At 47.4% G+C, this 27,600-nt stretch overlaps 1 protein-coding gene and 1 long non-coding RNA gene across 8 annotated transcripts in view; one reads left to right on the top strand and one right to left on the bottom strand.

Annotated features, from left to right (window-relative positions):
• The window catches only part of MBNL3 (muscleblind like splicing regulator 3), a 525,152-nt gene that overhangs the window by 321,032 nt on the left and 176,520 nt on the right, over positions 1 to 27,600 (bottom strand). The gene's annotated exons all lie outside the window — the stretch shown is intronic.
• LOC138264207 (uncharacterized) lies at positions 195 to 27,600 on the top strand. The gene is made up of 3 exons (XR_011199289.1): positions 195 to 338; positions 507 to 551; positions 26,817 to 27,600. It is a non-coding gene; the product is annotated as an uncharacterized lncRNA (long non-coding RNA).

The raw sequence follows: 27,600 nt of genomic DNA, 5'->3' as shown, positions 1-27,600 counted from the left end.
TGTGTGTGTGTGTGTGTTTTGTGTGGGGGGGCAGCGGCACCTTTGGCAAAGGGGCCACGTTAGTGATGGCCATTTCTGCCCACCTTGGAGGCAGATCAGCCTATTTTTTTTTTTTAGGCCCATCTGCCTCCTAGTGGGGCAGAAGCCACTTAGGCACCAGGGACAATTTCTAAGTTCTTGGTGGTGGGGTGTTTGTCAACTGGCGAAGTTTTTGTATTTGTGATTATAACAGTTTATTTCTTCTTTTTGTTCTAGTTCAAAGCTTTTGCTTCCTTTGCTGTGGATCCTTGCGGTTTTGGCAGTTGTTGTCCTGCGGTTTGCATAGTTGCATGTTTTAGGTAAGTGAAAGCAATTTACTCCAAAGGAGTATTGTTGACATGCATGAATGACATGTTTGTAGGTTATGTACTAAATGCAGTATTGTGTGTGAAATTGTCCTTAGATTTGAGCACAATGATATTTGTGTTGTCATATGTCTAATTTGCTTTTTTCTTTTTTCTTTTTAGTGGGATATCATTGGTGATTGCTGTGTCTGTGCAGAGTAGTTGTTGGTGAGTAGCTTTTTCAGGCAAGTGAGTGGTATAGTTTTTTAGAACATAACTCTTTGTGATAAAGCTACACTTTGTTTATTACTTATTTTAGTGCTAGTTGTTGGCAATCCATTTGTTGTTAGTGAGGATCATGGCTAGCCGCAGAGTGACCGCTCAGCAGATTGTTGGCATGCTCTTTGAGTCGTCTTCAGACCATGATTACGAGACTGACTCTGCATCTGAGGCAGAGGAGGAAGTGAGAGATTCTGGCAGTGAGTTTTCTGTCCGAGAGTATTCTTCTGATGAGGAAGCTACTCTCAGTGCAGATGAAGGGCCTGTTGCAGAGGAGGACATTGATGTGCCAAGAGTGCAGCAGCCTGGGGCTGAAGGGTTTCCCATTAGAAGACCTGACACCTGGATTGCCCCAAACATGGAGCAGCCACAGTTACCTGCATTTACTGGTCTCCCAGGGTGTAGAGTCAATTCGGAAAACTTTTTGCCTGTCCATTTCTTTCACTTGTTTATGGACGATGTATTTTTGGAAGAGATTGTGGAGCAGGCTAATTTGTATGCAGAGCAATATTTGCGGGACAACGCTGCCAGACGTATGCCTCAGTCTAGAGCTACTCAGTGGGTTCACACATATATGGAAGAGATGAAAAAGTTTTTAGGTTTGACTTTTTTGATGGGGTTGATCAGGAAGCCGTCACTGGCTTCTTATTGATCTACTAGTCCCTTGGTGGCAACGGCTATATTTCCTGCAACTATGACATGTAATTGCTATTTGCTTCTTCTTCGTATGCTGCATTTTGTAGACAATGCTTTAGCCTTGCCACGAGATCACCCTGATTGTGACCGTCTTTTTAAGATTAGGCCTGTCCTTGATGATTTTGTAGATAGGTTTTCAGAGGTCTATGTTCCAGGCAAAGAGATAAGTGTGGAAGAGTCTTTGGTCCGTTTCAAGGGCGTTTAGGCCCGTATTTATACTTTTTTAGCGCTGCATTTGCGTCGTTTTTTGACGCAAAATCGGCGCAAACTTCCAAAATGCAATTGCATTTTGAAAGTTTGCGCCGATTTTGCGTCAAAAAACTACGCAAATGCGGCGCTAAAAAAGTATAAATATGGGCCTTAGTTTTTAAGCAGTACATTCCTAGTAAGAGGGCACGGTATGGGATTAAATTGTATATGCTGTCAGAAAGCAGTACAGGATATGTGTATAATTTCCGGGTCTACACTGGTAGGGATTCCAGTATTGACCCTCCTGGTTGTCCGGCCACTTTTGGAGTTAGCGAAAAAATTGTGTGGGAACTTAGTAGACGACTGTTTAACAAAGGTCACCATTTGTACGTAGATAATTTCTACACTGGAGTGCAGTTGTTCAAGGAGTTGTTTAGAGTGGACACTGTTGCTTGTGGCACAATCCGTTCTAACCGGAAAGGCTATCCAAGGGAGCTTGTCTGTAAAAAACTTGAGAGGGGACAGTGCAGTGCCTTGCGGAATAATGAGCTGGTAGCTCTGAAATTTTCAGACAGGAGGGATGTGTACATGCTATCTACCATCCATGATGAGAGTACTTCCCCTGTGACTGTTTGGGGTCAGGCTGCGGAAGTGTGCAAACCTGCGTGCATTTTGGACTACAATAGGCACATCGGTGGTGTTGATAGAGTAGATCAGAGGTTGGAACCTTACACTGCTCTTCGTAAGTCTTACGTGTAGTATAAAAAGTTGGCCCTACATTTATTTCATTTGGCAACTTTTAATGCTTTTATTGTGTTCAAGGATTGTTCACCTGAGTCAAGCATGACATTTGTTAAATTTCAGGAGTCAGTGATAGAAAGCCTTATTGTGGTGGAACAGGCAAGAGTTCCTAGAGTAGAAGTGGTGGAGGATGTGGCTAGATTGCAAGATTGGCACTTTCCAGATCACATTCCTCCCACTCCCAAAAAAGACTTGCCCACAAAGAAATGTAGAGTATGTGCCCGGAGATCAATCCGGAGAGAGAGCCGGATGTGCTGCCCCGATGCCCTTCAAAGCCTGGGCTGTGTGTGCCCGGCTGTTTTAGAAGTTACCACACAAGGAAAAACTTTTGGGAAATACCGTGAGTGTAAACTGCCTATTTTATATTTTCATATGTTCAGTTTCAAGGTTGACATTACTGTCATGTATTTAGTTAGAGCTTTTGTGTTTGTAGTTTTGTACTTATTTTGTAATTAGTTAGTGGTTTCTTTGTTGTTTATAAACAAAAAAAAAGTGATGGCGGTGTGCGTGGGGTGGCGCTTGGCTGGCGGTGTGCTTGGGCTTGGGCTGGCGCTTGGCTGGCGGTGTGCTTGGGGTGGCGCTTGGCTGGCGGTGTGCGTGGGGTGGCGCTTGGCTGGCGGTATGGGTGGGGTGGCGCTTGGCTGGCGGTGTGCTTGGGGTGGCGCTTGGCTGGCGGTATGGGTGGGGTGGCGATTGGCTGGCGGTGTGCTTGGGGTGGTGCTTGGCTGGCGGTATGGGTGGGGTGGCGCTTGGCTGGCGGTGTGCTTGGGGTGGCGCTTGGCTGGCGGTATGGGTGGGGTGGCGCTTGGCTAGCGGTGCCAGCCAAACACCAGTCCCCACACTCATCAGCTGGTGTGATTGCTGTATCAGGCATGTGGGCATATGAAAGTGATGGGCCCTTGACTGGCGCTGTCTGTCGATGCAAGTGTTGTAATGTGCTGGGCCCGTGGCTGGCGGCATGAATGGTCTTGTGCGTGTCATGTATGAAAGGTGTGTGAATGGACTGTAAAGCGGTTGGTGCCTTGCCGTGGCTTTACAGCTCACGAGCTGCGAGTCATTGGTACAGTTTTTTGGCCTTTCAGTTATTACCAGTGCATTTCACTTTTGTGAAATCTCACGTTAATAAAATTTGATCTACTGAACCATCACTCACCCTCGTGCCAAATCCAACCAGTATGTGTGGTACAAATGACAAAACCTGCTCCGCTGTAATCAGGTGTCGCAGCACACTTGAGACACACTAGGTGTCTCAGGTGGGACCCCGATGATGAAGCATGCCACCAACTTGGTTGGTGGGTGAGAGGTCTTTTTCACATAACCTAAGTGCGTTTCTTTTCACAATTTTTGTATTTGGCACATCACAGACGTATGTGGACACATCAAAATGATATATTACAAAACTACCTGTGTTTGGGGGGGAATGGGCACCTATGTTTTTGGTCTTGGGTGCGGCCTTCATCTAGGGAAACCTACCAAACCCAGATTTTTTTTTAAACTAGACACCCCAAGGAGTCCAGGGAGGTGTGGCTTTCGTGGATCCCCCAACATTTTCTTACCCAGACTCCTCTGCAAACCTCAAAATTTGCTTAAAAAAGCATATTTTCCTGACTTTCGTTTGTACGATCACCGCTCCAGCACAAAATTCATACTCCCCAGCATTCCCCTCAGTCTCCCAAGTAAAATGACACCTCACTTGTGTGGGTCCCCAAAGCAGAGTCAGCCTAAAGATGTATAAAATAAAAATATGTCCTTATCAACTCGCTGTGCTATCCCCTCTATCTCTACAAGTTTTTGGCCTTATTCTGTTGCAGGCACCTGGCTCACCCACACAAGTGAGGTATCATTTTTATCGGGAGACTTGGGGGAACGCTGGGTGGAAGGAAATTTGTGGCTCCTCTCAGATTCCAGAACTTTCTGTCACCGAAATGTGAGGAAAATGTGTTTTTTTAGCCAAATTTTGAGGTTTGCAAAGGATTCTGGGTAACAGAACCTGATCAGAGCCCCACAAGTCACCCCATCTTGGATTCCCCTAGGTCTCTAGTTTTAAAAAATGCACAGGTTTGGTAGGTTTCCCTAGGTGCTGGCTGAGCTAGAGGCCAAAAATCTACAGGTAGGCACTTTGCAAAAAACACCTCTGTTTTCTGTCAAAAAATGGGATGTGTCCACGTTGTGTTTTGGGGCATTTCCTGTCGCGGGCGCTAGGCCTACCCACACAAGTGAGGTATCATTTTTATTGGGAGACTTGGGGGAACGCTGGGTGGGAGGAAATTTGTGGCTCCTCTCACATTCCAGAACTTTCTGTCACCGAAATGTTAGGAAAAGGTGTTTTTTTTAGCCACATTTTTAGGTTTGCAAAGGATTCTGGGTAACAGAACCTGGTCAGAGCCCCACAAGTCACCCCATCTTGGATTCCCCTAGGTCTCTAGTTTTAAAAAAGGCACAGGTTTGGTAGGTTTCCCTAGGTGCCGGCTGAGCTAGAGGCCAAAATCTACAGGTAAGCACTTTGCAAAAAACACCTCTGTTTTCTGTCAAAAAATGGGATGTGTCCACCTTTTGTTTTGGGGCATTTCCTGTCGCGGGCGCTAGGCCTACCCACACAAGTGAGGTATCATTTTTATCGGGAGACTTGGGGAACATAGAATAGCAAAACAAATGTTATTGCCCCTTGTCTTTCTCTACATTTTTTCCTTCCAAATATAAGAGAGTGTGTAAAAAAGATGTCTATTTGAGAAATGCCCTGTAATTCACATGCTAGTATGGGCACCCCGGAATTCAGAGATGTGCAAATAACCACTGCTCCTCAACACCTTATCTTGTGCCCATTTTGGGAAATACAAAGGTTTTCTTTATAGCTATTTTTCACTCTTTATATTTCAGCAAATTAATTGCTATATAGCCGGTATAGAATGAAAACCCACTGCAGGGTGCAGCTCATTTATTGGCTCTGGGTACCTAGGGTTCTTGATGAACCTACAAGCCCTATATATCCCCGCAACCAGAAGAGTCCAGCAGACGTAACGGTATATTGCTTCAAAAATCTGACATTGCAGGAAAAAGTTACAGAGTAAAACGTAGAGAAAAATTGCTGTTTTTTTCACTTCAATTTCAATATTATTTTTTTTCAGTTGGTATTTTCTGTAGGAAACCCTTGTAGGATCTACACAAATTACCCCTTGCTGAATTCAGAATTTTGTCTACCTTTCAGAAATGTTTAGGTTTCTGGGATCCAGCATTGGTTTCATGCCCATTTCTGTCACTGACTGGAAGTAGGCTGAAAGCAAAACAAATCGTAAAAATAGGGTATGTCCCAGTAAAATGCCAAAATTGTGCTGAAAAATTGGGTTTTCGGATTCAAGTCTGCCTGTTCCTGAACGCTGGGAAGCTGGTGATTTTAGCACCGCAAACCCTTTGTTGATGCCATTTTCAGGGAAAAAAACACAAGCCTTCTTCTGCAGCCCTTTTTTCCCATTTAAAAAAAAATGGAAATTTTCACTGTATTTTGGCTAATTTCTTGGCCTCCTTCAAGGGAACCCACAAACCTCTAGAATCCCTAGGATGTTGGTAAAAAAGGACGCAAATTTGGCTTGGCTAGCTTATGTGGACAAAACGTTATGAGGGCCGAAGCACAAACTGCCCCAAATAGCCCAAAAAAGGCGTGGGTCAGGAGGGGGAAAAGGCCTGGCAGCGAAGGGGTTAACCATGCCTCAGGCCTGCCATTGCAAGGCCTGTGTACGCAGTTTCACTGCCACTTCGATTTGCCATTTAAAAGTACTTGCCAAGCCTTAAACTCCCCTTTTCTACATATGTCACCCCTAAGATAGGCCCTAGGTAACCCATAGGGCAGGGTGCTATGTAGATAAAAGGCAGGACTTATACCTGTGTAGTTTATATGTCCTGGTAGTGTAAAACTCCTGCTGTGTGGCCTGCTCCTTTCATAGTCTAACACTGGGGCTACCCTCGTATACTGTTTGAGTGGTAGGTTCTGGTCTGAAAGGAGTAACAAGGTCATATTTAGTATGGCCAGAATGGTAATACAAAATCCTGCTGACTGGTGAGGTTGGATTTAATATCACTGTTTAAGAAATGGCACTTTTAGAAAGTGAGCATTTCTCTACACTTAAATCCCTCTGTGCCTTCCAATCCACGTCTGGCTGGGTTACTTGACAGCTCCCTCAGACAACCCCAAACTCAGTCACACCTGCACACATCTGCATACTGAATGGGTATTCCTGGGCTGGGAGGGTGGAGGGCCTGACACTTACATGTCAAAGGACAGTGGCCTGCCCTCACACAATGGACTGCCAAACCCCCTACTGGGACCCTAGCAGACAGGATAGAACTGAAAGGGGACCTTGTGCACTTCTAAGCCACTCTTTGAAGTCTCCCCCACTTCAAAGGCACATTTGGGTATTTTAACAAGGCCTCTGACCCTCCTAACTCAGACACTTCTGGACAAGATACCACTGGTGAAGAAACTCTGAACCAGACACTGTAACCTCCCAAGAGGAACTGCCTGGCTGCCCAAACGACTCACCTGACTGCTTTTCTGCAAAGGACTGCTGCCCTGCTGTTGCTCTGCTGTCTTGCTGCCCTCTGGCTCTGCTGAGAAGTGCTCTCCAAGGGCTTGGATAGAGCTTGCCTCCTGTTCCTTGAAGTCTCAGGACCAAAAAGACTTCCTCCTGCAAAGAACTCCTTGTGCGGCGAAAATTCGACGCACAGCCTGCCAGAAACGATGCACAGCCTGCATTGCCGTGAGAAAATCACCACATGCCGAACCGGAACGACGCAGCCCGGCTCCCCGAGAGGAAATTGACGCAGTGCCAGTGTTGCGACCGGAACGTTGACGCAAGGGCCACTAGATCGACGCCGAGCCAGAATGACGCAGCCCGACTTCCTGCGAGGAGAATCGACGCAGCGCCTGCCGTTCGACCGAAATTTCCCTGAAATCGCCCACCGGATGAACGCAGCTCCTGTGACTTCGTCCTGCACGCCAAGGATTTTTAAGAACTAAAAACTCTTTTTATCATTTTCTAAGTGATATTTCAACGTGTACTTATTGAATCTTGATCATATTGACCTGCATTTATCCCGATAAATATTATATATTTTTCTAAACACTGTGTGGTGTATTTGTGTGGGGCTATATTGTGTTATTGGATGAGTTATTGCACAAATACTTTACACGTTGCCTTCTAAGTTAAGCCTGACTGCTCAGTGGCAAACTACCAGAGTGTGGGCGCAGGATAATTTAGATTGTGTGTGACTTACCCTGACTAGAGTGAGGGTCCTTGGTTGGACGGGGGGAACCTGACTGCCAACCAAAGACCCCATTTCTAACATTGGTGATCAGCGGTGAGGATAGGACTTGTATTTGTGCAGTGGCATACAATAGCTAAGTGTACACTACCTACACACAGTTGAAGGTCAAGTTGATTTTTTCTGCAGTTTCGTTTTCTGCCTAACAGTTTTTAACTAAATCCTCATTCAACATGTCCGTGGCTGGGTCTCAAGCAGGAGCTGAAGATTTTGACCTAGCCAAGCTGGAGACATACACTGTTAAACAGCTGCAGGGGTTCTGCAAGGGGATGGGAGTACCTACCCAGGGTGCCTCTAGAAAGGAGGAATACCAAACGGCGCTGAGGGCCTGGGCAGAAGCTCATTCAGATGAGAATGTTGAGGAGGGGGAAGGTCCACAGGATGGCCCCTCACATGGTTTTTTGCCAGTAGCAGGGGATGTTATCCCTGGAAGTGTGCCCCCTAGTAAACCAGCGAACAGTGTCTCTAGCCATGGCCTGACTGCAGAGGAAAGGAGGGAGGAGAGAGAATTTCAACTACAAATAGCAAAGTTAAACATGGAAGCAGAGGAGAGGAAAGCAGAGGGAGAGGCTGAGAGAGCAGCCAAACAAGCTGAAGCTGAGAGAGATGAGGCTGCAGCTGAGAGAGCCTTGGCTGAAAATAAACTTTTGTTGGCTCATGAACTGAGACTCAAAGACCTGGATATCAAGGCGAGGCAGTCCGAGTCCAGCAGTGATGGTGGCAGCATACATGCATGATCTGCTGGGGAATGGAAGGTTTGTATACCCACAAATGTAGTGCCAAGTTATGTGGTGGGAGATGACATTGATAAGTGGTTGGCTACTTATGAAGTTGCACTAAGAGCTCATGGGGTCTCAGAAGACCAAGGGGGGGGCGGCCTTGTGGTGGTACGTACCAGTAGTGGGGAGGAACACACTCCTTGCATTGGATCCTAAGGATCAAAACAGATACACAACCATTAAAGCTGCAGTCCCCACCTGAATCAGACAAGAAGAATGGGAAGTTTATCTCCTCTTGCTTAGAGTGCTTCAAGTTTGGACACTATAAGGGAGACTCTCAGTGTCCAAAGAGGGCACAGCCCCCCACTGGAGGGTAGGCACCTGGGTTGGCTAGTGTAGCGCTCGGGGGGAAGGTGGTCCCCATTTTGGGGAGCAGATAGAGGTGCCACTAGTATCCCTGGGAGATAAGGAAATGGTGCCAAAAGCCCACATGCCTGCCAATACTTCCAAGTGTAGGCAGTGGGTCACCATTGATGGGCAAAGGGTGGAGGCTTTGCGAGACATAGGAGCCACTATGACTACTGTCAGGGGTCAGCTGGTGTCAGCAGAGTAGGTCATCCCTAATACATTCCACCAGGTCATAGTCACTGACAATCGTGAGAGCCACCTACCAGTAGCTCTGGTTCCCTTCGAGTGGGGGGGGGGTCTCTGGTACTCTAAAAGTAGCTGTGAGTCCTGCCATGCCTGTAGATTGTCTGTTAGGCAATGATCTTGAGCACACTGCCTGGAAAGAGGTGGAGCTCAGATCCCACCTGGAGATGTTAGGTTTGCCTGAATGGGTCTGCATGACCACATGGCCCATGGCTGCCCGAGAAGGAAGTCAAGGGTTTCTGGAGCCTGGAACAATGGCTAGACAGCTGCACAGAAGAAGGGTAAGAGGTGCGGGAAACCAGCTCCAGATATTCCCATGGTGGTTGACGGGGTCCCAGAGGAGGAGGCCCCTGAGCCAATTGGGGAGGATATTGCCGACCTGGGTAATCTGCCTGAGCTTGCTGGCTGGCAAGTGGAGGGCAGGCCAACCAGGGAGGAGTTCTGCAAAGCGTAGAAGGAGTGCCCCACTCTTGAGGGTCTGAGGTAACAGGCCTCAGCCAAGCAGGAGGTGAAGCCTCTGGCAATCACCACATATATTGGAAGAATTATCTCCTTACAGTGAGCCTAAGGTACCGGCCGTTGGGGCAGCACGTGTGCTAGTGGTCCCCCAGTGTTACTGGGCCTTCCTAGTGGGCCTGGCTCACGACATCCCCCTGGCAGGACATTTGGGGCAAGACAAGACCTTTGCCAGGCTTGTCACCCACTTCCATTGGCCTAGAATGCGGGTAGCCTCAGATAATTTCTGTAGGGCCTGCCCAACCTGCCAGGCTGGTGGTAAGACAGGGAAAAGGCTTAAGGCCCCTCTGATCCCACTTCCCATTTTTGGCACCCCCTTTTAAAGGGTGGGCATCGACGTCATTGGTCCCTTAGACCTCAAGACCGCCCTGGGCAACAGGTTTATCCTGGTTTTGGTGGACCATGCCACCCGCTACCCAGAGGCGATCCCTCTGAGGACAGTGACTGCACCAGTGGTGACCAGAGCTCTGATGGGGATATTTACCCATGTGGGGTTCCCAAAGGAGGTTGTGTCTGACAGAGGCACAGACTTCAATGTCAGCGTACATGAAGTCCATGTGGGATGAGTGTGGGGTAACCTACCGGTTTACCACCCCTTGCCATCCTCAAACTAATGGACTTGTTGAAAGATTCAACAAGATCATGAAATGCATGACCACTGGCCTGCCTGAGGCCATGAGGCATAAATGGGATGTCCTCTTGCCATGCTTTCTCTTTGTTTACAGGGAGGTGCTCCAGAAATAGGTGGGGTTCAGCCCCTTTGAACTCCTCTATGGTCACCCTGTCAGGGGACCACTATGCATAGTACAGGAGGGGTGGGAGAAAGCTCCCAAGAAACGTCCCCAGGATGTGGTCAGTTACATTCTGGCCCTCTGCAACCATACACAGCGTTTCTGGAAACAGGCCAAGAGCAACCTCGAGGCCAGTCAAGAGGTGATGAAGGAGTGGTATGACCAGAAGGTCACTCTGGTGGAATTCTCCCCTGGAGACAAGGTATGGGTGATGGAGCCAGTAAAGCCTAGAGCTCTCCAGGACCACTGGACTGGCCCATTTGAAATCAAGGAGCGGAAGGGGGAGGCCACTTACCTAGTGGACCTCAATACCACTAGAAACCCCCTGAGGGTTCTCCACCACAACAGACTGAAGCCTCATTTTGAGAGGACTGACGTCAGTTTGCTCCTTGTGACAGATGAGGGCATGGAAGAGGAGAGTGAGCCTCTACCGACCTCCTCTCTGCCAATGAAGGTGATGGGTCAGTGGAGGGTTATAATCCCTCTGACTTCTTGACTCTAGATTAGAGGGGAGACTGCTATGAGTTGTTGGAGCAGTTCTTTTCCGTGTTCTCCCTCACTCCTTGACTCACACACTTGTGTGTCCACGACATTGACACAGGAGACAGTCCACCTGTAAAGGATAACATATACAGGGTTTCAGAGAAAGTGAGGTCCAGCATCAAGGATTAAGTTTCCAAGATGCTGGCTCTTGGGTTGATAGAGCAGTCCCTGGTCCAGCCCAGCAGTGTTGGTTCCCAAGGCTGTTGCCCCCGGTTCCAAGCCAGAACTTAGGTTCTGCGTGGACTACCGGGGTCTCAACTCTGTCACGAAGACAGATGCTCTCCCCATCCCCAGAGCTGATGAGCTTGCCAGGCTCAAACCTTCCTTTTTACTACATGGAAGTCACCCCTAAGGTATGCCCAAGGCAGCCCCATGGGCAGGGTGCAGTGCATTTAAAAGGTAGGACATGTACTAGTGTGTTTTATAGGTCCTGATAGTGAAATACTGCTAAATTAGTTTTTCACTATTGCAAGGCCTGTCTCTCCAGTGGGATAACATGAGGAGTGCCTTAAAATATCCTTTTAAATGTAAATTTCCATTGAGAACAGGTAGAGATTTGGCGTTTGGGGTCTCTGAACTCACAATTTAAAAATACATCTTTTGGTAAAGTTGTTTTTTAAATTGTAAGTTTGAAAATGTCACTTTTAGAAAGTGGGCATTTTCTTGCTTAACCATTTGGTGACTCTGCCTGGCTGCTGAATACACATCCGGGTCAAACTGACAGTTGGGCTATTTGTGAATTCACTCAAGACAGTTGCGCAAAGGGAGCTGAGGTGTGTTCTGCATATCCTGATTGGTCTTCCTGGGCTGGAATGGAGGGAGATTCTCACACTTGCACCTGAATAGGGCTGTGCTTGTCCTTACACAAAGCAGTCTCTAACCCCCTGGAGTGTCTCTGTGGCCAGGACAGGCAAGGTCTTGTGCACTACAAAGACTCAACTTTGTAGTTTGCCTACTTTAAAGGCAGAAATAAGTATAAGTATAGGACTGCTGACCACACAACTTCAGAACACTTCTGGACTGAGGACATTCTGCCAGGGAGAAGAGTGGGATGTTGAGGAGGACCTGCCACTCTGCCTGTTGCTATGCTATTATGGGCTGCTGCTGCTACTTCTGCCCTGTGAGTGAAAGGACTGGACTTTGCTTTCTACATCCTGCTTCCCAAGGTTCCCCAAGAGCATGAACTGAGCTTGCCATCTGTAGTGAAGTTTCAGGGACATCAGACTTCATCTGCCAGCACTTGGACTTTCTTGTTGAGAGTCCTGTCTTGCCAAGTGGTGCCAAATCCAGTTCCTGGGCCCTTGGAAGTGAATTCTGATGAAACCAAGAAGAAATCAAGTGCATCGACACCGAAGTGACTTAGGAACCAATGTCTCTGAACAACTCAGTGCCACTGCCTGCACCAGGAGCCATGGTCCCGCTGAGTGCAATGACTACAACCAATGCTGCAGGGCTGACGCAGCTGAAGCGCTTCCGAACTCCCGCCACTGCGTGTGTCCTGAGTGCTGTGTCCCGATGTCTGGTACACCGTACTCCGACACAGCACCTGTGACCCCCATTGTGAGATCTCGACACTACAAAGTCGATGCTGCATGTCTTGACCTGCTGGATTCATCAACCATAAGGAACCAGTGCCTCGCCACCGACGCCGCATCACCTCCCCTGCAACTGCAAGGAACCAACACCTCATCTCCTCTGCCTATCAGTAAGGAACGGACACCTCACCTCCCAGGTAGCAGTAAGGAACCAACGCTGCACCTCCCCAATTTTGTGCAACATCTTTGTTTCACCGTTTTTAGAGGTACTGTACCTGGGGATCTGTAAGACTCCGTGACTGGCCCTCACTCCCTTGGGAGTGGCATCGGACTGTTGGAAACAACTCCGTCAACTACGTTGTGACAGCTCCAGTTGGAGATATGGTGTTTCTAAGCTATACTGAGATTACTCTTTAAAAAAATTGTATCTTAGCTTGTTTATGTTGGATTTTTGTCAATTTGGGCTTGTTGTATTCAGATAAATATTTGCTATTTTTCAAAACTGGTGTGGAGTACTTTTGTAGTGTTGTCACTGTGTTACTCTGTGTGCGTGTGTGTGTGTACACAAATACTTTACACACTGCCTCTGAGATAAGCCTGACTGCTCGTGTCAATAGGGTGAGCAGGGGTTATCTAGGTGTGTGACTCCCTTACCCTGACTAGAGTGAGAATCCCTACTTGGACAGGGTGCAAACCACTGCCAACTAGAGACCCCATTTCTAACATACTTACTACCTATAGAGTCCCTGTAACCTTTGTTTTTTCAGTGAATTTCTACGTTTTTTTAAGATTAAGTAAGATGCCCATCGCAATGCATGGTGGGAGGGGGTGTTGGACGCAGAGCCTGGCCTAGCACTGTGCTGCCCCCAACCCAAGCTTGCTGCTCCTGTCTCTCCTGCCTCCTTGCCATCCACCGTCCAAGTGCAGGGCCCTGCTCCCTCATTACAGCCCTGTGTGGTCGTTGTTCTGTCACTGCCCTTCACGCCTGCCCTGAACAACTGGATTGCTGCCACACCCACCTCTTCCCTACCCTCTGTTGTCTGAGCCCATGCACCAGCCCCTCCCGCCTCCCCTACATAGTCCAATGTGCTGGCACTACCCCCTTCCTCCTGCCCTTCATGGACAGTTATGCTGCAACTTTCTTTGTCTGTCTAGTATGGTCTGTCTGTTGCCCTTGCCTCTTCCCCTCTGCTGTCCATGTGCCTGGGCCTGTCCCCTTCCTATTGCTTTCCACGGTCCGTTTTGCTGCACTGCCATCCCGCTTGCCCTGTGCAATGTGTTGTGCTACTGCAAACCCTGATGCTTTCCCTGTAATATCAGTTTTGTGTCCCTACCCATCTCCCTCCTGTCCTCTGCTATCTGATTCCATGTCCCTATCCCATTCCTCCTGCCCTCCTTGATTCAAAGTACCATACTTGCCAACACTTTAAACTTGGTTAGAGGGTGATTTTGAAATAAGAAAACCTGAGGAATTGATTATCCTCATTGATTTACGTGGAATAAGATGATATTTTAGGCAGGAAGCTGATAAAATAAAGCCCATTTGGGCTTAAACACAATGGGAGCCCTCTGCCTGAATTTAGTCTGTTGTCATGTATGGTTGTACTTCCACTGCCTCTTTTTCCTGCCTTCAATGGTCTGCTATATTGCCACAGCCTCTCTTTCATGTCCTGCATGGTTGGCTTGTTGCCCCGCCCCCTTTCCCTCTGTCCTCGATGGTCCATTGTGCTGCCACTGCCTCTCCCGCCTGCCTAGCGTGGTCAACGTATTGCCTCTGCACCCTCCTCCCTGCCCTCAATTGTCCAAGTCTGTGCCCCTCATCTCTGCCTCCCTACAGTATTCCAATGAACAACTAGCTTGTTAACATTCTATATTTATTACAAACGTGTGGTACGTTATCTTGATGTAACCAAAACTGTAATACCTAAAGCATTTCCTTTAGAAAATATAAAAATGAGCGGGTCTTATTGCCAGAGAAATTATGGTTAGTGCTGTAAAAAAACGAAAATGCAGACATATTTTCTGACTTCTCAAATAGCGACAAAGCACTTTTAAGGTATTTGCTATCTTTATTTTTTTATCCAGTTGATCACTTGATTATTTGTTACACTTAGGGGAGAGGATGTTGTGTTACAGCTAGAGCAGCAGACTTTGCAACTGGGGAACCAGCTTTGAGTTTTGGTGTCCGCTCGACATCCTGTGAATTTTTGCAAATCACTTAATTTCCCCATGCCTAACACCAAAATAAATGTGTCCTGATGCTCATGTAATGCACTCCAATACCTTTGGGTCAAGTCTGTGCTATATAAAACTGCAGAAAAAACAAAAAAATTAAGGGGGTCATTCTGACCCCGGCGGGCGGCGGGAGCCGCCCGCCTGGAGGGAACCGCCAGAATACCGCTGCGAGGTCAAAAGACCGCCGCGGGTATTCTGCGTTTCCCACTGGGCTGGCGGGCGACCGCCAACAGGCCGCCCGCCAGCCCAGTGGGAAACACCCCTCCATGAGGATGCCGGCTCCGAATGGAGCCGGCGGAGTGGAGGATGTGCGACGGGTGCAGTAGCACCCGTCGCGAATTTCAGTGTCTGCTAAGCAGACACTGAAATTCAGGGTGGGGCCCTCTTACAGGGGCCCCTGCAGTGCCCATGCCAATGGCATGGGCACTGCAGGGGCCCCCAGGGGCCCCATGACACCCCATACCGCCATCCTGTTCCTGGCGGCCGAAGCCGCCAGGAACAGGATGGCGGTATGGGGGTCAGAATCCCCATGGCGGCGCAGGATTCTACAGGGCAGCGGAAAACTGGCGGGAGACCTCCGGTTTTCCCTTTCTGGCCGCGGCTGAACCGCCGCGGTCAGAATACCCTGTGGAGCACCGCCAGCCTGTTGGCGGTGCTCCCGCCGACCCCGGCCCCGGCGGTCCTTGACCGCCGGGGTCGGAATCAGGCCCTAAGTGTTTTAAACACGTATGACATTGGGCTACATTTGTGTGATATTTGGCTACATTTGGGGTCTTTTTCCCTCTTGTGGCCATCTTGGGAGACTTATTTGTTGCGAAACTCCATAATTTCCTAATTTACTACAGTATCCTCAATAAAAAATGCTTTCAGTTTTCCGCTTTGAATCCATCAAGATGGCGTTCAGACATGCCACACTTTTGGCATAAATTCAGAATTTTAGCACACTAGTTGCACATTATAACTCTGCAGAGAAGCTGCTGATCACTAGGGAGTTAACTGAGTCTGCTGCTGGTGTTGAAAGTGCATGTTTCAGTCTGCATGTCAGAATGTTTTAATTACATAGAAGAGGAAGAAATTTGGGAACTCACTTAAAACATATCCTATTTTTTTTCTACAGCACACAACCATCATTTCTATGACAAAATTAACCCCTTCCTTTTGTTCCTTTCAAAATTGAATGTATTAAGTTTTACCAGTTTGATTTGATCAAGAGGGTGTCTGTGTGCTACACTTTGTCATAAGTAAGAATGTTAGTACTCCAGTTATTCTTTAGAACACTCTGGGAGACTGCAGTAGACTAGAACACAAAGGAGTCAACTCACAGGCTGCTCCTGTTGGAAGTACATGTTTTACTGAGAATGTCAGACTTCATTCTCATATGGCTGAGAATTATAGTGTGAATTTACAGATAATATGCTCTCATTTTAGCTTCTGGAACACCTTCATTAACCACTATAGGAAAATCATGAGAAAACAGTTTTCTTTCAAACATGATTCATGAAATCCCATCATTTTCACCTTAGAACTTCTACAAATCCTAAATTAGTATGGTACCATAACAAATGATTTTTATTGTAAATACAATCTGTTATTAACCTTTATGACCTTCAAAGTCTGCCATTCCCTACAATGCATTTTAACCTCTTCGGTGCCTTGGACGAGATGATCTCGTCCAAGGCTACAGTTCCCCTGTGCCTTGGACGAGATCATCTCGTCCATGGCACAGGGAAACTTGGGGGCGCGCTAGCGCGCCCCCCGTGCACCCCCCTTCCCCCCCCAAGTCGGGGATGGAAGGGGAAGACCTTCCCCTTCCACCCCCCCCTGTGACGTCAGCGCGCGCGCGCGCGCTGATGTGTCACAGGGGCCTCCCTCGTCGCGCTGGAAGCTCTGCTTCCAGCGCGATTGAAAAAGAAATGCAAAAGCCCGGAGGGGCTTCAAAGGGAAGGAAAAGTATTTCCTTCCCTTTGAAGTCCCTCCGAGGGTTTCAAAAGCCGGATTGCTTGCAATCCGGCTTTTGAAACCCCACTAGACACCAGGGATTTTTTTTTTTTTCTTTGAAATTGACAAAAGGGAGCGACCCCTTGGGCAAGGGTCGCTCTCAGGGGGGGCATTTTTTTGAAAAGGCCTTTTCTGCCCCCCCCTGGGGGCAGAAATCTCTAGGCACCAGGGACCTTTTTTTTTTTTTTTTTTTTTTTTTTATTGAGGTGGGGAGCGACCCCTTAGGCAAGGGTCGCTCCCCTTGGGGGAAAATTATATTTTGGCCATTTCTGCCCCCCTTGGGGGCAGATTGGCCTATATTGATGAGGCCAATCTGCCCCCAAGGGGGGTAGAAACCACTAGACACCAGGGATTTTTTTTTTTTTTATTGTTATTGACAAAAGGGAGCGACCCCTTGGGCAAGGGTCGCTCCCAGGGCGGGCATATTTTCGGGAAGGCCTTTTCTGCCCCCCCTGGGGGCAGATCGGCCTACTATTAGGCCGATCTGCCCCCAGGGGGGGCAGAAACCTCTAGGCACCAGGGACCTTTTTTTTCATTTTTTTTCATTTTTTTTTTTTTTTGGTGGGGAGCGACCCCTTAGGCAAGGGTCGCTCCCCTTGGGGGGAAAATTATATTTTGGCCATTTCTGCCCCCCTTGGGGGCAGATTAGCCTATTTTGATGAGGCCAATCTGCCCCCAAGGGGGGTAGAAACCACTAGACACCAGGGATTTTTTTTTTTTTTTATTGTTATTGACAAAAGGGAGCGACCCCTTGGGCAAGGGTCGCTCCCAGGGGGGGCATATTTTCGGGAAGGCCTTTTCTGCCCCCCCGGGGGGCAGATCGGCCTACTATTAGGCCGATCTGCCCCCAGGGGGGGCAAAAACCTCTAGGCACCAGGGACCTTTTTTTTTTTGTTTGTTTCATTTTTTTTTTTTTTTGGTGGGGAGCGACCCCTTAGGCAAGGGTCGCTCCCCTTGGGGGAAAATTATATTTTGGCCATTTCTGCCCCCCTTGGGGGCAGATTGGCCTATTTTGATGAGGCCAATCTGCCCCCAAGGGGGGTAGAAACCACTAGACACCAGGGAGTTTTTTCTTTGTGTGAATTTCACGCAAAGGGAGCGACCCCTTAGGCAAGGGTCGCTCCCTGGGGGGGAGGGCAATTTATTTTAGGCCATTTCTGCCCCCAGGGGGGGAAGAAACCTCTAGGCGCCAGGGGAATTTTTCTTTGTTTTTTTTTTTAGAGATGGGGAGCGACCCATCAGGCAAAAGTCGCTCCCCTGGGGGACAAATTGTATTTAGGCCATTTCTGCCCCCCTTGGGGGCAGATTGGCTGAGTTTAGGTCAACCTGCCCCCAAGGGGGCAGAAACCACTAGGCACCGGGGATTTGTTTTTTGGTGCCAATGTCACGCAGGGGGAGCGACCCCGTAGGCAAGGGTCGCTCCCGGCGGGGGAGGGTGGGGGTTGGGGGGGCAAATTTATTTTAGGGCATTTCTGCCCCCCCCCCTGGGGCCGGCTGAGCTACAGGCCAAACACCACAGGTAGGCACCTTGCAAAAAACACCTCTGTTTTCTGTGAAAAAATATGTTGTGTCCACGTTGTGTTTTGGGCCATTTCCTTTTGTGGGCGCTAGGCCTACCCACAGAAGTGATGTACCATTTTTATCGAGAGACTTAGGGGAACGCTGGGTGGAAGGAAATTTGTGGCTCCTCTCAGATTCCAGAACTTTCTGTCACCGAAATGAGAGGAAAAAGTGTTTTTTGGGCCAAATTTTGATGTTTGCAAAGGATTCTGGGTAACATAACCTGGTCAGAGCCCCGCAAGTCACCCCATCTTGGATTTCCCTGGGTTTCTAGTTTTCAAAAATGCACTGGTTTGCTAGGTTTCCTCAGGTGTCGGCTGAGCTACAGGCCAAAATCCACAGGTAGGCACTGCTTTTTATAAAAAAATGTGATGTGTCCACGTTGTGTTTTGGGCCCTTTCCTTTCGTGGGCGCTAGTCCTACCCACACAAGTGAGGTATCATTTTTATCGGGAGACTTGGGGGAACGCTGGGTAGAAGGAAATTTGTGGCTCCTCTCAGATTCCAGAACTTTCTGCCACAGAAATGTGAGTAACATGTGTATTTTTAGCCAAATTTTGAGGTTTGCAAAGGATTCTGGGTAACAGAACCTGGTCCGAGCCCCGCAAGTCACCCCTCCTTGGATTCCCCTAGGTCTCTAGTTTTCAGAAATGCACAGGTTTGGTAGGTTTCCCTAGGTGCCGGCTGAGCTAGAGGCCAAACTCTACAGGTAGGCACTTCGCAAAAAACACCTCTGTTTTTTTCCAAAATTTAGGATGTGTCCACGTTGCGCTTTGGGGTGTTTCCTGTCGCCGGCGCTAGGCCTACCCACGCAAGTGAGGTATAATTTTTATCGGGAGACTTGGGGGAACGCTGGGTGGAAGGAAATTTGTAGCTCCTCTCAGATTCCAGAACTTTCTGCCACAGAAATGTGAGGGACATGTGTTTTTTTAGCCAAATTTTGAGGTTTGCAAAGGATTCTGGGTAACAGAACCTGGTCCGAGCCCCGCAAGTCACCCCTCCTTGGATTCCCCTAGGTCTCTAGTTTTCAGAAATGCACAGGTTTGGTAGGTTTCCCTAGGTGCCGGCTGAGCTAGAGGCCAAAATCTACAGGTAGGCACTTTGCAAAAAACACCTCTGTTTTTTTCCAAAATTTAGGATGTGTCCACGTTGCGCTTTGGGGTGTTTCCTGTCGCCGGCGCTAGGCCTACCCATGCAAGTGAGGTATCATTTTTATCGGGAGACTTGGGGGAACGCTGGGTGGAAGGAAATTTGTAGCTCCTCTCAGATTCCAGAACTTTCTGCCACAGAAATGTGAGGGACATGTGTTTTTTTAGCCAAATGTTGAGGTTTGCAAAGGATTCTGGGTAACAGAACCTGGTCCGAGCCCCGCAAGTCACCCCTCCTTGGATTCCCCTAGGTCTCTAGTTTTCAGAAATGCACAGGTTTGGTCGGTTTCCCTAGGTGCCGGCTGAGCTAGAGGCCAAAATCTACAGGTAGGCAGTTCGCAAAAAACACCTCTGTTTTTTTCCAAAATTTAGCATGTGTCCACGTTGCGCTTTGGGGTGTTTCCTGTCGCCGGCGCTAGGCCTACCCACGCAAGTGAGGTATCATTTTTATCGGGAGACTTGGGGGAACGCTGGGTGGAAGGAAATTTGTAGCTCCTCTCAGATTCCAGAACTTTCTGCCACAGAAATGTGAGGGACATGTGTTTTTTTAGCCAAATGTTGAGGTTTGCAAAGGTTTCTGGGTAACAGAACCTGGTCCGAGCCCCGCAAGTCACCCCTCCTTGGATTCCCCTAGGTCTCTAGTTTTCAGAAATGCACAGGTTTGGTAGGTTTCCCTAGGTGCCGGCTGAGCTAGAGGCCAAAATCTACAGGTAGGCACTTCGCAAAAAACACCTCTGTTTTTTCCTAAAATTTAGGATGTGTCCACGTTGCGCTTTGGGGTGTTTCCTGTCGCCGGCGCTAGGCCTACCCACGCAAGTGAGGTATAATTTTTATCGGGAGACTTGGGGGAACGCTGGGTGGAAGGAAATTTGTAGCTCCTCTCAGATTCCAGAACTTTCTGCCACAGAAATGTGAGGGACATGTGTTTTTTTAGCCAAATTTTGAGGTTTGCAAAGGATTCTGGGTAACAGAACCTGGTCCGAGCCCCGCAAGTCACCCCTCCTTGGATTCCCCTAGGTCTCTAGTTTTCAGAAATGCACAGGTTTGGTAGGTTTCCCTAGGTGCCGGCTGAGCTAGAGGCCAAAATCTACAGGTAGGCACTTTGCAAAAAACACCTCTGTTTTTTTCCAAAATTTAGGATGTGTCCACGTTGCGCTTTGGGGTGTTTCCTGTCGCCGGCGCTAGGCCTACCCATGCAAGTGAGGTATCATTTTTATCGGGAGACTTGGGGGAACGCTGGGTGGAAGGAAATTTGTAGCTCCTCTCAGATTCCAGAACTTTCTGCCACAGAAATGTGAGGGACATGTGTTTTTTTAGCCAAATGTTGAGGTTTGCAAAGGATTCTGGGTAACAGAACCTGGTCCGAGCCCCGCAAGTCACCCCTCCTTGGATTCCCCTAGGTCTCTAGTTTTCAGAAATGCACAGGTTTGGTCGGTTTCCCTAGGTGCCGGCTGAGCTAGAGGCCAAAATCTACAGGTAGGCAGTTCGCAAAAAACACCTCTGTTTTTTTCCAAAATTTAGCATGTGTCCACGTTGCGCTTTGGGGTGTTTCCTGTCGCCGGCGCTAGGCCTACCCACGCAAGTGAGGTATCATTTTTATCGGGAGACTTGGGGGAACGCTGGGTGGAAGGAAATTTGTAGCTCCTCTCAGATTCCAGAACTTTCTGCCACAGAAATGTGAGGGACATGTGTTTTTTTAGCCAAATTTTGAGGTTTGCAAAGGATTCTGGGTAACAGAACCTGGTCCGAGCCCCGCAAGTCACCCCTCCTTGGATTCCCCTAGGTCTCTAGTTTTCAGAAATGCACAGGTTTGGTAGGTTTCCCTAGGTGCCGGCTGAGCTAGAGGCCAAAATCTACAGGTAGGCACTTTGCAAAAAACACCTCTGTTTTTTTCCAAAATTTAGGATGTGTCCACGTTGCGCTTTGGGGTGTTTCCTGTCGCCGGCGCTAGGCCTACCCATGCAAGTGAGGTATCATTTTTATCGGGAGACTTGGGGGAACGCTGGGTGGAAGGAAATTTGTAGCTCCTCTCAGATTCCAGAACTTTCTGCCACAGAAATGTGAGGGACATGTGTTTTTTTAGCCAAATGTTGAGGTTTGCAAAGGATTCTGGGTAACAGAACCTGGTCCGAGCCCCGCAAGTCACCCCTCCTTGGATTCCCCTAGGTCTCTAGTTTTCAGAAATGCACAGGTTTGGTCGGTTTCCCTAGGTGCCGGCTGAGCTAGAGGCCAAAATCTACAGGTAGGCAGTTCGCAAAAAACACCTCTGTTTTTTTCCAAAATTTAGCATGTGTCCACGTTGCGCTTTGGGGTGTTTCCTGTCGCCGGCGCTAGGCCTACCCACGCAAGTGAGGTATCATTTTTATCGGGAGACTTGGGGGAACGCTGGGTGGAAGGAAATTTGTAGCTCCTCTCAGATTCCAGAACTTTCTGCCACAGAAATGTGAGGGACATGTGTTTTTTTAGCCAAATGTTGAGGTTTGCAAAGGTTTCTGGGTAACAGAACCTGGTCCGAGCCCCGCAAGTCACCCCTCCTTGGATTCCCCTAGGTCTCTAGTTTTCAGAAATGCACAGGTTTGGTAGGTTTCCCTAGGTGCCGGCTGAGCTAGAGGCCAAAATCTACAGGTAGGCACTTCGCAAAAAACACCTCTGTTTTTTCCTAAAATTTAGGATGTGTCCACGTTGCGCTTTGGGGTGTTTCCTGTCGCCGGCGCTAGGCCTACCCACGCAAGTGAGGTATAATTTTTATCGGGAGACTTGGGGGAACGCTGGGTGGAAGGAAATTTGTAGCTCCTCTCAGATTCCAGAACTTTCTGCCACAGAAATGTGAGGGACATGTGTTTTTTTAGCCAAATTTTGAGGTTTGCAAAGGATTCTGGGTAACAGAACCTGGTCCGAGCCCCGCAAGTCACCCCTCCTTGGATTCCCCTAGGTCTCTAGTTTTCAGAAATGCACAGGTTTGGTAGGTTTCCCTAGGTGCCGGCTGAGCTAGAGGCCAAAATCTACAGGTAGGCACTTTGCAAAAAACACCTCTGTTTTTTTCCAAAATTTAGGATGTGTCCACGTTGCGCTTTGGGGTGTTTCCTGTCGCCGGCGCTAGGCCTACCCATGCAAGTGAGGTATCATTTTTATCGGGAGACTTGGGGGAACGCTGGGTGGAAGGAAATTTGTAGCTCCTCTCAGATTCCAGAACTTTCTGCCACAGAAATGTGAGGGACATGTGTTTTTTTAGCCAAATGTTGAGGTTTGCAAAGGATTCTGGGTAACAGAACCTGGTCCGAGCCCCGCAAGTCACCCCTCCTTGGATTCCCCTAGGTCTCTAGTTTTCAGAAATGCACAGGTTTGGTCGGTTTCCCTAGGTGCCGGCTGAGCTAGAGGCCAAAATCTACAGGTAGGCAGTTCGCAAAAAACACCTCTGTTTTTTTCCAAAATTTAGCATGTGTCCACGTTGCGCTTTGGGGTGTTTCCTGTCGCCGGCGCTAGGCCTACCCACGCAAGTGAGGTATCATTTTTATCGGGAGACTTGGGGGAACGCTGGGTGGAAGGAAATTTGTAGCTCCTCTCAGATTCCAGAACTTTCTGCCACAGAAATGTGAGGGACATGTGTTTTTTTAGCCAAATTTTGAGGTTTGCAAAGGATTCTGGGTAACAGAACCTGGTCCGAGCCCCGCAAGTCACCCCTCCTTGGATTCCCCTAGGTCTCTAGTTTTCAGAAATGCACAGGTTTGGTAGGTTTCCCTAGGTGCCGGCTGAGCTAGAGGCCAAAATCTACAGGTAGGCACTTTGCAAAAAACACCTCTGTTTTTTTCCAAAATTTAGGATGTGTCCACGTTGCGCTTTGGGGTGTTTCCTGTCGCCGGCGCTAGGCCTACCCATGCAAGTGAGGTATCATTTTTATCGGGAGACTTGGGGGAACGCTGGGTGGAAGGAAATTTGTAGCTCCTCTCAGATTCCAGAACTTTCTGCCACAGAAATGTGAGGGACATGTGTTTTTTTAGCCAAATGTTGAGGTTTGCAAAGGATTCTGGGTAACAGAACCTGGTCCGAGCCCCGCAAGTCACCCCTCCTTGGATTCCCCTAGGTCTCTAGTTTTCAGAAATGCACAGGTTTGGTCGGTTTCCCTAGGTGCCGGCTGAGCTAGAGGCCAAAATCTACAGGTAGGCAGTTCGCAAAAAACACCTCTGTTTTTTTCCAAAATTTAGCATGTGTCCACGTTGCGCTTTGGGGTGTTTCCTGTCGCCGGCGCTAGGCCTACCCACGCAAGTGAGGTATCATTTTTATCGGGAGACTTGGGGGAACGCTGGGTGGAAGGAAATTTGTAGCTCCTCTCAGATTCCAGAACTTTCTGCCACAGAAATGTGAGGGACATGTGTTTTTTTAGCCAAATGTTGAGGTTTGCAAAGGATTCTGGGTAACAGAACTTGGTCCGAGCCCCGCAAGTCACCCCTCCTTGGATTCCCCTAGGTCTCTAGTTTTCAGAAATGCACAGGTTTGGTAGGTTTCCCTAGGTGCCGGCTGAGCTAGAGGCCAAAATCTACAGGTAGGCACTTCGCAAAAAACACCTCTGTTTTTTTCCAAAATTTAGGATGTGTCCACGTTGCGCTTTGGGGTGTTTCCTGTCGCCGGCGCTAGGCCTACCCATGCAAGTGAGGTATCATTTTTATCGGGAGACTTGGGGGAACGCTGGGTGGAAGGAAATTTGTAGCTCCTCTCAGATTCCAGAACTTTCTGCCACAGAAATGTGAGGGACATGTGTTTTTTTAGCCAAATTTTGAGGTTTGCAAAGGATTCTGGGTAACAGAACCTGGTCCGAGCCCCGCAAGTCACCCCTCCTTGGATTCCCCTAGGTCTCTAGTTTTCAGAAATGCACAGGTTTGGTAGGTTTCCCTAGGTGCCTGCTGAGCTAGAGGCCAAAATCTACAGGTAGGCACTTTGCAAAAAACACCTCTGTTTTTTTCCAAAATTTAGGATGTGTCCACGTTGCGCTTTGGGGAGTTTCCTGTCGCCGGCGCTAGGCCTACCCACGCAAGTGAGGTATCATTTTTATCGGGAGACTTGGGGGAACGCTGGGTGGAAGGAAATTTGTAGCTCCTCTCAGATTCCAGAACTTTCTGCCACAGAAATGTGAGGGACATGTGTTTTTTTAGCCAAATGTTGAGGTTTGCAAAGGATTCTGGGTAACAGAACCTGGTCCGAGCCCCGCAAGTCACCCCTCCTTGGATTCCCCTAGGTCTCTAGTTTTCAGAAATGCACAGGTTTGGTAGGTTTCCCTAGGTGCCGGCTGAGCTAGAGGCCAAAATCTACAGGTAGGCACTTCGCAAAAAACACCTCTGTTTTCTCCCAAAATTGTCGATGTGTCCACGTTGCGCTTTGGGGCGTTTCCTGTCGCGGGCGCTAGGCCTACCCACGCAAGTGAGGTATCATTTTTATCGGGAGACTTGGGGGAACATAGATTAGCAAAACAAGTGCTATTGCCCCTTGTCTTTCTCTACATTTTTTCCTTCCAAATATAGGAGAGTGTGTAAAAAAGACATCTATTTGAGAAATTCCCTATAATTCACATGCTTGTATGGTCACCCCGGAATTCAGAGATGTGCAAATAACCACTGCTCCTCAGCACCTTATCTTGTGCCCTTTTTGGAAATGCAAAGGTTTTCTTGATAGCAATTTTTTACTCTTTATATTTCAGCAAATGAATTGCTGTATACCCGGTATAGAATGAAAACGCACTGCAGGGTGCAGCTCATTTATTGGCTCTGGGTTCCTCGGGTTCTTGATGAACCTACAAGCCCTATATATCCCCGCAACCAGAGGAGTCCAGCAGACGTAACGGTATATTGCTTTCCATAATCTGACATTGCAGGGAAAAGTTACAGAGTAAAACATAGAGAAAAATTGATGTGTTTTTCACCTCAATTTCAATTTTTTTCTTTTTCAGCTGTTATTTTCTGTAGGAAACCCTTGTAGGATCTACACAAATGACCCCTTGCTGAATTCAGAATTTTGTCTACTTTTCAGAAATGGTTAGGTTTCTGGGATCCAGCATTGGTTTCATGCCCATTCCTGTCACTGACTGGAAGGAGGCTGAAAGCACAAAAAATGCAAAAATGGGGTATGCCCCAGTAAAATGCCAAAATTGTGTTGAAAAATTGGGTTTTCTGATTCAAGTCTGCCTGTTCCTGAAAGCTAGGAAGCTGCTGAGTTTAGCACTACAAACCCTTTGTTGATGCCATTTTCGGGGGGAAATCCACAAGCCTTCTTCTGCAGCCACTTTTTCCATTTTTTTAAAAAAAAACGAAATTTTCACTGTATTTTGGCCAATTTCTTGGCCTCCTTCAAGGGAACCCACAAAGTCTGGGTACCTCTAGAATCCCTAGGATGTTGGAAAAAAAGGACGCAAATTTGGCTTGGTTAGCTTATGTGAACAAAAAGTTATGAGGGCCTAAGCGCGAACTGCCCCAAATAGGCAAAAAAAGGCCTGGCACAGGAGGGGGAAAAGGCCTGGCAGCGAAGGGGTTAATGGGGTGCTTTTATGTATACTGGTCCCAAGATGGCTGACAGCAAAAAAGATCTCACTGAGAGATCTATGCCTAGGCTCTGCACAGATATCTATATTTATTTTCCCTTCAATTACTCCAAAACAACTGAATGGATTTACACCAAATAATACAAAAGCACGATCTGTGCACCAAGATCTAGCTTTTTGCAAAATTTGGTGTAATTTTGTTCAACGGTTTGGGCTGTAGTTTTGTCTAAAGACCCTATGGGAAAATGAAAGGGGAAAACATGTGTTGGGCCCCACTTTTTCTCGGCCCCGCCTTGATGGATCACCTTAAAACTTTCAACACAGCAGCTGAACTGACTGTCGTACTAATTATGAAAATTTTGTGAAGATTTGTCAAATGGCATGAAAGTTATTGGGAAAACAAAAAATGCTTTTCCTATGAAAAGTAAGTCCTAACTATAACTACCTACTGGCCACCACCAGTAGGTAAGATATATATCTATGTCTACAAATATATAACAAAATACCTCATTCTGCACCACTCATAGGGATGCCTTTTCTGTGACAGGAAATGAGAGCTGTTATTTTTTTTAGGAGGCTCAATTTGAAACATACCTAATAGCTGTAGGTGTAATCGATAGTAAAGATGATGCCTATTTCCATAACCCTATTTTGTGGACACGCACTATAAGACACGTTTTGCACAGTGGACAAAAACTGCCCACTGCGCATTGCATTTGCCCAGAATTCTATACTTTACCTACAAAGTTTTGCAAACCACCTGAAAAAATGGCTTAGCTGGTCGTGTAAATCAAAACTACGTTAGTCCTATATTGCTATTACCTTTTTTAATTGAAACACCATTATGTAATTACTTATTAAGGAATTTAATGTGCTACCAATCACTGGACCTTCAGAGCAAAATTAAAAGGGTTTTAGTATGAAGCTGTGAAACTGAGTGTGCCAACTGTTCCAGACAGATACTAATATATATATATTTTTTTTTTTTCAGGGAAAGCAACAAACATAAATATGAGCTATGCTTCAGACTGCTGTTAAAACTTCAAGAACAAAATGCAAGTGGCTCAAGGGAATTTTGCCTAGAAGACAAAAGAAAGATGGCACAAGTGTGAAAGAGAGAGAGGGTAGTTGTTAAGCATCAAAACAATTCAAATACTGTTTACACTGTTTGTGGGTGAGGCCAATGCAGTCCAATACTTATTTACATCAGCTGTGCAAGCAGTGTCTGTACGTGCAATCTTCTTGAAAGTAATGCCGCTGAGGAAACTGTCAAACCTTTAACCAGCAATATAGTGGAAAGCATAAATATGAACAAATAGCTTCTTGGTCACCTTATGGTCAAGGATAATTATATTCCCATCTCTTTCCTATACATTTATGCCAGTACTGTGGAGATGAAGATGTGGTATGCATATTAGGGTTTAACTGTGTGCATTTTGCAAGCATCAGTCACAAAATGTATACTTTGCTTCTCGTCCATGAGATGTGGACTGTGACAGACTTTATTTGGCATACAATTCCATAAGCTATGGGGACCATAATAATGTGTAGACAATGAAATCGGCACCTCTATCATCTGGCCTACACTTGTCTTTTCGACAGGTGGTAACGAAACCATGATTCGCTTCTTTAATTTATCATCTCTATGACTGGTATTATTATTTTTCCTTTCTTCCTTGCTCCCTTGGTTTTGTTTCTTTAAGTACCCTTTTCAGTTTTACGTTCTATACTTTGTTATTATTTCACAACATTGTTTCATCATCTAATTAATTATT

This window comes from Pleurodeles waltl, chromosome 2_1, assembly GCF_031143425.1.
Source record: "Pleurodeles waltl isolate 20211129_DDA chromosome 2_1, aPleWal1.hap1.20221129, whole genome shotgun sequence".
Taxonomy (NCBI): Eukaryota; Metazoa; Chordata; class Amphibia; order Caudata; family Salamandridae; genus Pleurodeles; species Pleurodeles waltl.
Note: the sequence above shows the minus strand (reverse complement) of the source record. Positions and strands in the feature narration are given on the sequence as shown.